Source organism: Mus caroli, unplaced genomic scaffold (assembly GCF_978045245.1).
Source record: "Mus caroli unplaced genomic scaffold, Mus_caroli_1 scaffold_12, whole genome shotgun sequence".
Classification (NCBI taxonomy): Eukaryota; Metazoa; Chordata; class Mammalia; order Rodentia; family Muridae; genus Mus; species Mus caroli.
The window spans coordinates 11523031-11532389 of NW_028227267.1; the positions used below are offsets into that span (position 1 = coordinate 11523031).

The 9359-nt window shown below is 46.7% G+C and overlaps 1 protein-coding gene across 2 annotated transcripts in view; it reads right to left on the reverse strand.

The window, feature by feature from the left end:
• Positions 1-9077, reverse strand: part of Abhd6 (abhydrolase domain containing 6, acylglycerol lipase) — a 55062-nt gene extending 45985 nt beyond the window's left edge. Inside the window, exon 1 of one of the 2 annotated variants that reach the window (XM_021181717.3) lies at positions 8991-9077. The gene's annotated coding sequence lies outside the window, so the exon portion shown is untranslated. The remainder of the gene's footprint in view (positions 1-8990) is intronic. The other variant, XM_085828383.1, reaches the window with a different exon arrangement.
• Positions 9078-9359: the final 282 nt, after the last annotated feature.

Here is a 9359-nt window from a genome sequence, read left to right on the forward strand (position 1 = left end):
GAGCTAAACAAAGAATTCTCACCTGAGGAATACTGAATGGCTGAGAAGCACCTGAAAAAATGTTCAACATCCTTAATCAACAGGGATATGCAAATCAAAACAACCCTGAGATTCCACCTCACACCAGTCAGAATGGCTAAGATCAAAAATTCAGGTGACAGCAGATGCTGGCAAGGATGTGGAGAAAGAGGAACACTCCTCCATTGTTGGTGGGATTGCAAGCTTGTACAACCACTCTAGAAATCAGTCTGGCGGTTCCTCAGAAAATTGTACATAGTACTACCGGAGGATCCCGCAAGACCTCTCCTGGGCATATATCCAGAAGATGTTCCAACCAGTAAGAAGAACACATGCTCCACTATGTTCATAGCAGCCTTATTTATAATAGCCAGAAGCTGGAAAGAACCCAGATGCCCCTCAACAGAGGAATGGATACAGAAAATGTGGTACATTTACACAATGGAGTACTACTCAGCTATTAAAAAGAATGAATTTATGAAATTCCTAGGCAAACGGATGGACCTGGAGGCCATCATCTTGAGTGAGGTAACCCAATCACAAAAGAACTCACATGATATGTACTCACTGATAAGTGGATATTAGCCTAGAAACTTAGAATACCCAAGATATAAGATACAATTTGCTAAACACATGAAACTCAAGAAGAACGAAGACCAAAGTGTGGACACTTTGCCCCTTCTTAGAATTGGGAACAAAACAACCATGGAAGGAGTTACAGAGACAAAGTTTGGAGCTGAGACGAAAGGATGGACCATCTAGAGACTGCCATATCCGGGGATCCATCCCATAATCAGCTTCCAAACGCTGACACCATTGCATACACTAGCAAGATTTTGCTGAAAGGACCCAGATATAGCTGTCTCTTGTGAGATTATGCTGGGGCCTAGCAAACACAGAAGTGGATGCTCACAGTTAGCTATTGGATGGATCACAGGGCCCCCAATGGAGGAGCTAGAGAAAGTACCCAAGGAGCTGGGGGGATCTGCAACCCTATAGGTGGAACAACAATATGAACTAACCAGTACCCCCCTGGAGCTCGTGTCTCTAGCTGCATATGTATCAGAAGATGGCCTAGTCGGCCATCAGTGGAAAGAGAGGTCCATTGGTCGTGCAAACTTTATATGCCTCAGTACGGGGGAACGCCAGGGCCAAGAAGTGGGAGTGGTTGGGTGGGGGAGTGGGTGGGGGAGCGTGTGGGGGGCTTTTGGGATAGCATTGGAAATGTAAATGAAATAAATACCCAATTAAATAAAAAAAAAAGAACCAGGTTCAGGAAGACCACACAGTGTCTATGCAGATCCCATCTTCTAGGTCCTGTATGTGTGTGTTTGTTAAGGGATGAGTGTGGGGATTCGTTATGAAACTTCAGAGGTGAGAGGAGAAAGGGTAGGAGGCAGAGTCACAGAGTACATGTGATATACAAAGGTGGGAACAGGAATACTGTAGGCCAAAGGGAGATGAGGCAGAGAAAGGGAAATCAGTCTAAACAAAGGGTATTCACAAACATCAAAAGAAACCTGCTACTTTGTATACTGATTAAAAATATCAACATGCAGGGAACAGGGTTTTGCCACTGGGAACCCATACACTCTTTCATAGTAAACTTTTTTCTTTTCTTTCTTTCTTTTTTTTTTTTTTTTTTTGCATGTAGCTCAGCCTACACAAAATTCTAGGTTCCATCTCCTGCATTCTATAAAGTGGGCATGACGATGCCCATATGTAATCACGGCCAGGAAGGTAGAAAACACAACATCATCTTCAACTACATTGCAAGTTTGAGGCCAACCTGGGATACTTGAGACCCTGTCTCAAACAAACACAGGAATGGAGTAACAAATACTAAATAAAATTTGTATTTTAATTACAACCCTGTGCTAATTCCTAGGACAAAGAATAAAGTCCCTTATACTATTAGTAGCATGAAGGACCTACATATTTGACATCTGGTTACCATAGCAATAAAGAGCCCCCCCTTTTCAAAATATCTCATAGCTTTATTTCTCAAGGGCCCCTCATCCTCTAATTTCCCTGAAGGGGTGCTTGTCCCTTCTCTTTATCCGTTGACAAATCTTAAAGCTCAGACCTTGCCTACCACCACAACACATCAGCCAGGACGCTCTCAACCATCCTGATTTCAGGAAATCCTGCCTCTCTCTGTTAAGAGTAGTGATTTTACAACCCCGCCCCCCATCTGTGAAACATTTATAAATATCTATGGCCTGGAAGACACAGAAGAACAAACCGTAGCTTGCCTGGCCCCCAAGTGGAAACCCACAGGGGGATTGACAGACTAGAACCTAACACTGTATGGTCAGGAATCCACCAATGAGGATTCTCTTGCTATGAGGACTTTCAGCTCCCCTCTCTAAGCTGGACTCTTTGCGGGATTGAGATCAATGAGAGCAACTAAAGTCCTGGTCCTCTGGGGACTGTCTGCCCTGGTTTTCTCTTCTTCTCCACTCACTCCTCTTCCTAGCTACAGGACATGGTACACACCTCATCTCTTTCACAGCTCTTTCTAGTAGAACAAGAAAGTCAGAACCTCAGCTAGAGATTCCTATGCACCCCCACACCACTTCACTCATTTTCCCTCCCCAAAAGCTTTTGAATAAGCAGCATCATACCTTTGACTTGTCGTGAGCACTTAAGACCCACTGTGCCTTGGTGAATTCCAAACAGTAAGCTAGAAAGTCAAAATACAACCAACTCTCAGACCGAGAAGAAAGAAGCTGCTGCAGCCACCAACCAGACTGTCTCTCTTCAGGGAGTTACGTCACAGGGTTGCCCAGCCAGTGTCAACTCTGTTGCTATAGCTACCAACCCACCACCATTCATGTCAGAACAGTGTACTAGAGGGTACAGGTTGGGGGGCAGCTGAGACCCACAGGGTCGCACTGTTTTCCTCTCTTCTGCTCCTTGGTTCGCAAGGGCCTTCAGCACCAGGTACCAGGAGCTTGGAGCCTGCCATCCCTCAGGAGTCATTTTCTATCACTAACCACCTGCCCAGTATCACTTTCCTAGACAAGCCTTGGACACATCAGTTCCTTCCATGACTCTAGGGCACATGTGGTCCTTCTTGCCTTTAAAACCCTGGCTCACCTACAGGTCATGCCTGTTAGCACTGTATTCTCTGTCTGCTCATGCCTGCCAAGGGCCAGGTTTACACTTCATAACCTGGGTTCACATCTCTGCTCTATCACTGACCAGCTTTGAATTTAACATCATAGAACCTTACTGTGGAGATGGCATGATGCAAGAGAAGTTTAGAGTGGCAACTGGGAGCTCTCTGTGCACAGCAGGAAAAGACCAGCCTGCTGTCCCAGCAGCCAGGCAGCCCTGCCCAATACCACACCTTTACCTCTGCTATGCCCTGCCCTGCTCAAGGCCTGGCCAGCTGCATAAGCTATATCGAGAGGGTAGGTGATGCTGTCCTCACACTCAGGGGTTAGCTCACTTGCTGTCCAGTCCTCAAGTGTATAAAACCTGCACTCTGAATGACAAGGCCAACTTCCTAGGCCAACAAACAACGCTTCTGGAAAACTCTCAGGCAAAGGTTACTGCTAGTCTAGAAAATTACTTAACAAGAGGATCCCATCCTGCAGCGGTTAGGGACCTCAACTCACCCCTTCCAGCACTGTCCCTCCCTGCAGTACCAGAGACCTAGCCAACACAGTCCATCCGGCCATAGCAACAAAGACTACCTGACCCCCAGGGCTCCTGACCGCCTCCTGCTCTTCCATGAACAGACAACCACACCCAAGGTGAAACACTTTCGAGTTCTGAGAAGCATGTCCGTGTCAGGTTTCTTAGCAAGTGACAATGGGTGACAGATGAGCAATGTTGGCTATCCTGCCTTCAACATCCCTGGCCTTCACCTAGCCATGCCATTCACAAACTAGGACGAGCAGAAAGGTCTCAAAATGAAACAAAACTGACATCTCCCGAGGGACAAATATATCCTGATTGAGCCTTCTGCCCATCTCATCACCATGGAAACTCAGTGAGGAACTTGGAATTATGCACGAAAGTTACCCAGAAATGATGTCTCCCATTGTCAAGGGTTCTAAATGTACAGTTTTCCGACTCGTCAAACCTGGCTTCATATCAGCATCTCCCTCAGAGTCGGCATGCACAATACTGATTTTAAAACTCTTAAGGGTTGGCTGGCTGGTTCTCTCAGAAAGCTCAAGCTGGCATCAAGCCTGCTCTGCGTAGCCAAGGATGACGTGGAACTGCTCATCCTCCCTCCTTCACCACGGAGCTTCTTGCATGCTAAGCAGACACCTCAGCAAATGAACCCTATCACCTGCCCAAACGGGATATATGGGTCTCAGAGCACCTGCCCTTCATGGCGGCTAGTCTAATACTCAGAAACTTACAAAAGCTAGGAAAGAACCTTACCACTGATCTACACTGGAGCCTGGCCGATAAGTGGCTCTAAGTGTGCACAAAATGTAGCAGTAGATAAAGCTGGGGGGGGGGGGGAGAGGGGGAGGGGTACAGCAGAAACAAGTGTAAGAAGATTTCTGATGCTCCTGCCTCACAATGACACACCCTCTGAGCATTCTGTTTCTTGGCCTGTAGACAATTTAGCAGGAGATATTAATGCCACCAACAGGCGGCTTTGTTGAGGTCTAAGTTATACAGTGTCGCCATTTGGAACTTTCCATGAAGGCCTGCCTCACACAGCTGTTGGCCATATTTGAAACAGGAACTGAGTTTTAAATTTAATTGAAAACCCTTTTTAAAATAGCAACATGTGGCTAATCGCTAGTATATTAAAAAACCCCAGAAAGTGTTTCTGTCCCTACAGGGTCACAAAATAAAGTTCTATGGCCTCTTACATTTCCTAGAGCAGGGAAATGTATAGAGATTTATGTCTTAAAGTATCTAAGCTCAACATATTTGCCAATTTGTATTCCAACTAAATGCAATTTCAGAGAAATTAAAGAGTAACACATTTTCCACTGGCCTTGCAGTGCAAGCTTGTAATCTGAGCTGCAACAGGGTTGTAACTAGGACAGGAGATTCACCAAGGCCATGCCTGCCAGCACAGGAAACATTCAAGGCCAGCTTCAGCCAGTCAGATGCTCAAAATTAATAAGAAAAACTGATGGTGGTGGTGGCAGTGGTATTGTGTGTGTGTGTGTGTGTGCGCACGCGCGTGTGTGTGTTCGTGTGTGTGTGTGTGTTCGTGTGTGTGTGTGCTGGTAAAATCACTCAGTAAGGAAGCACCTGACACTGAACTTCGACAACCTGAGCTCAATCCCTGGGGCCTAGAAGATGGAAGAAGGGAACCAACTCTTCATGTGTGTGCCATGGTATATATGTACAGATATGTATGGTATGTACAGATATGTATGGTATGTACAGATATGTATGGTATGTACAGATATGTATGGTATGTACAGATATGTATGGTATGTACAGATATGTATGGTATGTACAGATATGTATGGTATATATGTAGAGATATGCGCAAATAAACATGTAATTAACTTTTCATTTTAAGGGTGGACTTGCACACTCAATAACAGAGCGCTTGCCTAACATGTACAAGGCCCCAGGGTGAGCACCCACACCCCTTACACCCTGGGGAGTGGGGAATACAGCCTGCAGAACTTGCTTCTCGGTATACTGCAAACACGTAGTTTTAAAGGTGACACCTCTGCCCTTCTTTTTGAAGTCACAGCACAATAACTGATCTAGTCACCAAAACATCCAAAAACTAGTAAAGAATATTCTTTCAGCTGCTCAGTTTCTTTTTTCCCTCCCAAACCCAAATATGATCCTTGGTTCTAAAATCTTCCCCCAAGACAGAGCTGTGGCAGCAACACATCCTGTGAACCAAGGCAGCTTTTCCTCCTCACATGAAGTTGCATAGGGTTAGGGTTAGGGTTAGGGTTAGGGTTAGGGTTAGGGTTAGGGTTAGGGTTAGGGTCCAGTTACACAATCTCTGTGTCCACACTCACTCTCCCTATGCAAATCCCCACAGAGCTCATGGCCTACCAGTTGTAAGAGCTCAAGAAAGAGAAAGCCAATCTGCTCTCAAGGCAATCTCAGGAGATGGGCTACACTTTACAAAACTTCAGAGGCTTGTGTTTAAAAAAAAATGTTTACTTCTGCTTGGCCAAACTCACTTTCAAGTAGAAAATGCAAGTTGCTTATTTGTGATTGAATATAGCTCATGCAATCCCAAGCAGTGGTCAGCAATCTCTTCCCATGTTGGTGACCCACACATCAGGCTCCTCTAATGTAGGAACAGTTACTAAAAGCTGAAGCTCAGAGGGTAGGTAACGTGCCCAGGGTCATAGCAGGCAGAGTGGGAATGTGCGCTCAAGTCTTTCACTGTGGGGGAAATCTTTTATGTATGAACAAAAGCAATTACACTACCAATATAGCAGGAGCCTTTCTCCTTGTGGTCCTGCTGGGCTGCAGTGAGGGAATTTAGTGTTACAGGGTTTAGAAATAATGAGCCTACTATTTACTTTACAAACCAGTCTACTTGCTGTCTTCCATGGAGAGAGGTGTGTGTGTCTGTCTGTCTGTCTGTCTTGGAGAGCACTAAAGACCCCCTGATGGTCAGAGAACCATAATTTGCTTATTTAGCTATGCCAGGGATTAAACCCAGGGCCTATCACATCCTGGGTGAGCGCTCTAACAGTATCTTCCTTACTCCCCAGCCCATAAAGGGGAACTTTAGAAAAATTAACTGGTACCAAGAACACAGGTGCCATATTTCTATTCCCTATAAGAGTATTAATAAATACTTCTTATTAATGAATAAGAAGTTAGCCACAGGGGCTAAACCTGGCTAAACAGCTAAGAGCACTGGCTGCTCTTGCAAAGAACTCAGGTTCAATTCCCAGCAACCACATGGTGGCTCACAAACATCTGCATCTCCAGTTCCAAGGGATCTTACACCCGCACATAACTTCCTTAGGTACCAGGCATACACATAATATACAGACATGCATGCAGACAAACCATCCATATACATTAGTAAAAATTAAAAAAAAAGGAAGTTCTTAAAACTAGGTAGAAAGTCAGTGGCTAAGTGACACTCTGAGGTCAAACTCAGTGTCTTGGGAAGGGACATTTTTGAAAGTCTCAGAGAATTGTCCCTTAAGAATTGTATCAACCAGACACACACCTTGTGGTACTATCAGGGCAGTAACTCCAGTGACATTCTTTAAGTGGCTTAGGACAGAGCCAGGCAGTCAGTGCTTAACTTTATGTTAGCCATTATAATTACATTCAATCTTTCAATACCAGCTAGGAGTAGCCGGGCAGTCACAAGGGATTTTTGAGCAGGGAGTGAAGCAATGGTTGTTTTCAAGGTCCCAGCTAGAGCAGGACTTCCTTTTGTTAACCACTCAAAACACTTATCCCCTGCACACACAGCTGACTGTGCCCCACTACGCGGATGTGGTCTCTCCCTAGACCTGTGGACCCCGGGAATAAATCATGTGCTCTGTCCTGCAGCTAGCATTTCACAATCTGCATCTCTAGGATGACCAGAAAGCCTCAGGTATGATAAAACTTGTTCTGGCTGTCAAAGTAGTTAGACCAGCATCCTGACTCTGCCAAAAGCTGGGAAGCACAACTAAGGTACCGGCAGCTGAAAGGAGGCACAGTTGATATTAGTGGAAGGAGAGAGATCTTAGGGGAAGTACAGAAGTCTGGTCATGGTAGGGGAGGTGACATGAGACTAGGTCATTTGGGACTAGGTCATTTGGGAGTGTTAGTCAGCCAGACAGGACTTGGAGAATGGACTGGCCCCTCCCATCATGAGTTTTGGGTTCCACCTCTGGTATCCCTGGCAACGCATTCTTTTTTTAAGAAAAGGAAGCGTCACAATTGCCTTTCTTTAATATTTCAAGTGCCATATGCAGGGGTGGAAGCTAGAGGTAGGTGGTCTTTGTTGAATCCCAGAAAAAGAACGCATTTCCTCCCGGTAAAGCACGGTCTTTAAGAATTGATCCAACTGGACTTGTCAGTCACCCAGCCAGGAGACCACCTCTTAGCAAGGCTGATATGCCTGAAGACTGCTAAGGTAATGGTACGTACAATAACCACCTTCATGAGATAAGTACATACAGACCCCACAAGCGGCTGCTTACACGTCTTCACTGCTCAGTTTACCTGTTTTTCTGAGCTCTCTTTCAAAAATCTAATTTTCCCCTTCCCCCCTTTCCGCCTCTTCTTCAGATCCTAAGCAGCTTGCCCTGACATTCTGAACACTCACTCCGTGACATTCGGAACTCCTTCCATACAGCTGCTTGCAGACTTCCCATTGCTGCGCCTGTTTTGACCCTACCTCAAAGGACACGAGGTAGGGTCTTCCTCTTCCTCTACCATCAACCACAGAGATTTACATCTTGTCTGCCCAGTTTTCTCTCAAACTCCAAAAACAAGGTCTTCGAGCTTTGACATTTTTTTTTTTTTTAAATCAGCGAGACTACGAATCCTCAAAAGGGTGCCGAGATTCCCTGGTACCAGGACAGCGAGTTTTAGCCCTACTCCAGGGTGGTGTAGGAAGCAAGGAGTTGGGGGGAGCGCGGGACTAAATCCATCCTGGCACTAGGAGAAAGGCACCGCGGCTGTTACAAGCGCGGAGCATCCGGAGGAGGAAGAGAAATAGGATGCAGATCCCACTTCGTTCTCACTCTATCCCTGGGTTTAAGGAGGCTGGCAGGCGGCCAACCAGTGGCGACGAGACCCGGCTTGGGGACGTCTCAGGCCTTTACCCGGGATTTGCACCTTAAGAGAGAGCGGGAAAATGGAATAGGAAGGGAGGTTCGTATCTGGGACGCATCTGCATTCACCCTTGCGATGCTGGGGTGAAGAAGGGACTGGTCTCGGAAAGTGGGAGCAGGTGGTCAGGTCGTAGGAATGGGAGGCTGCCATCCCTCTCCTAAGAGCGTAGCCACCGCCGCCTTTCCTTCTGCCTCGCTCACCAGACCTACCTCAGTGACCGCGGTCCTGCTGCCGGTTCGCCGCCCTCCAGTCCCAGATCCCCGCACCTGCGCACTCTCGCTCTCGGCAGTGGGCTTGGCTTGACTCCTTAAAGGCGCAACGTACTCGCTCGCGCCCTCCGACAGAAAAACCAGCCCAGCCCGCATCAGGCGTTGTCTCGGCAGCTGGGATTTGTTTGGGGGACGCTTCCCAGGGGACGCTCCCCATCCCTGGTTCAAAAAACATCAAACCCGGAGATACAGTCAGTATCCTCCCCGGAGCGCTTCTCCGCACGAGCACCCATTGGCCAAGCCGAATCATCCCTTCCACAAAGAGTGCTCAGGGGCGGGCATTAGGGCGCAGGCATAGCCACTCTGCCC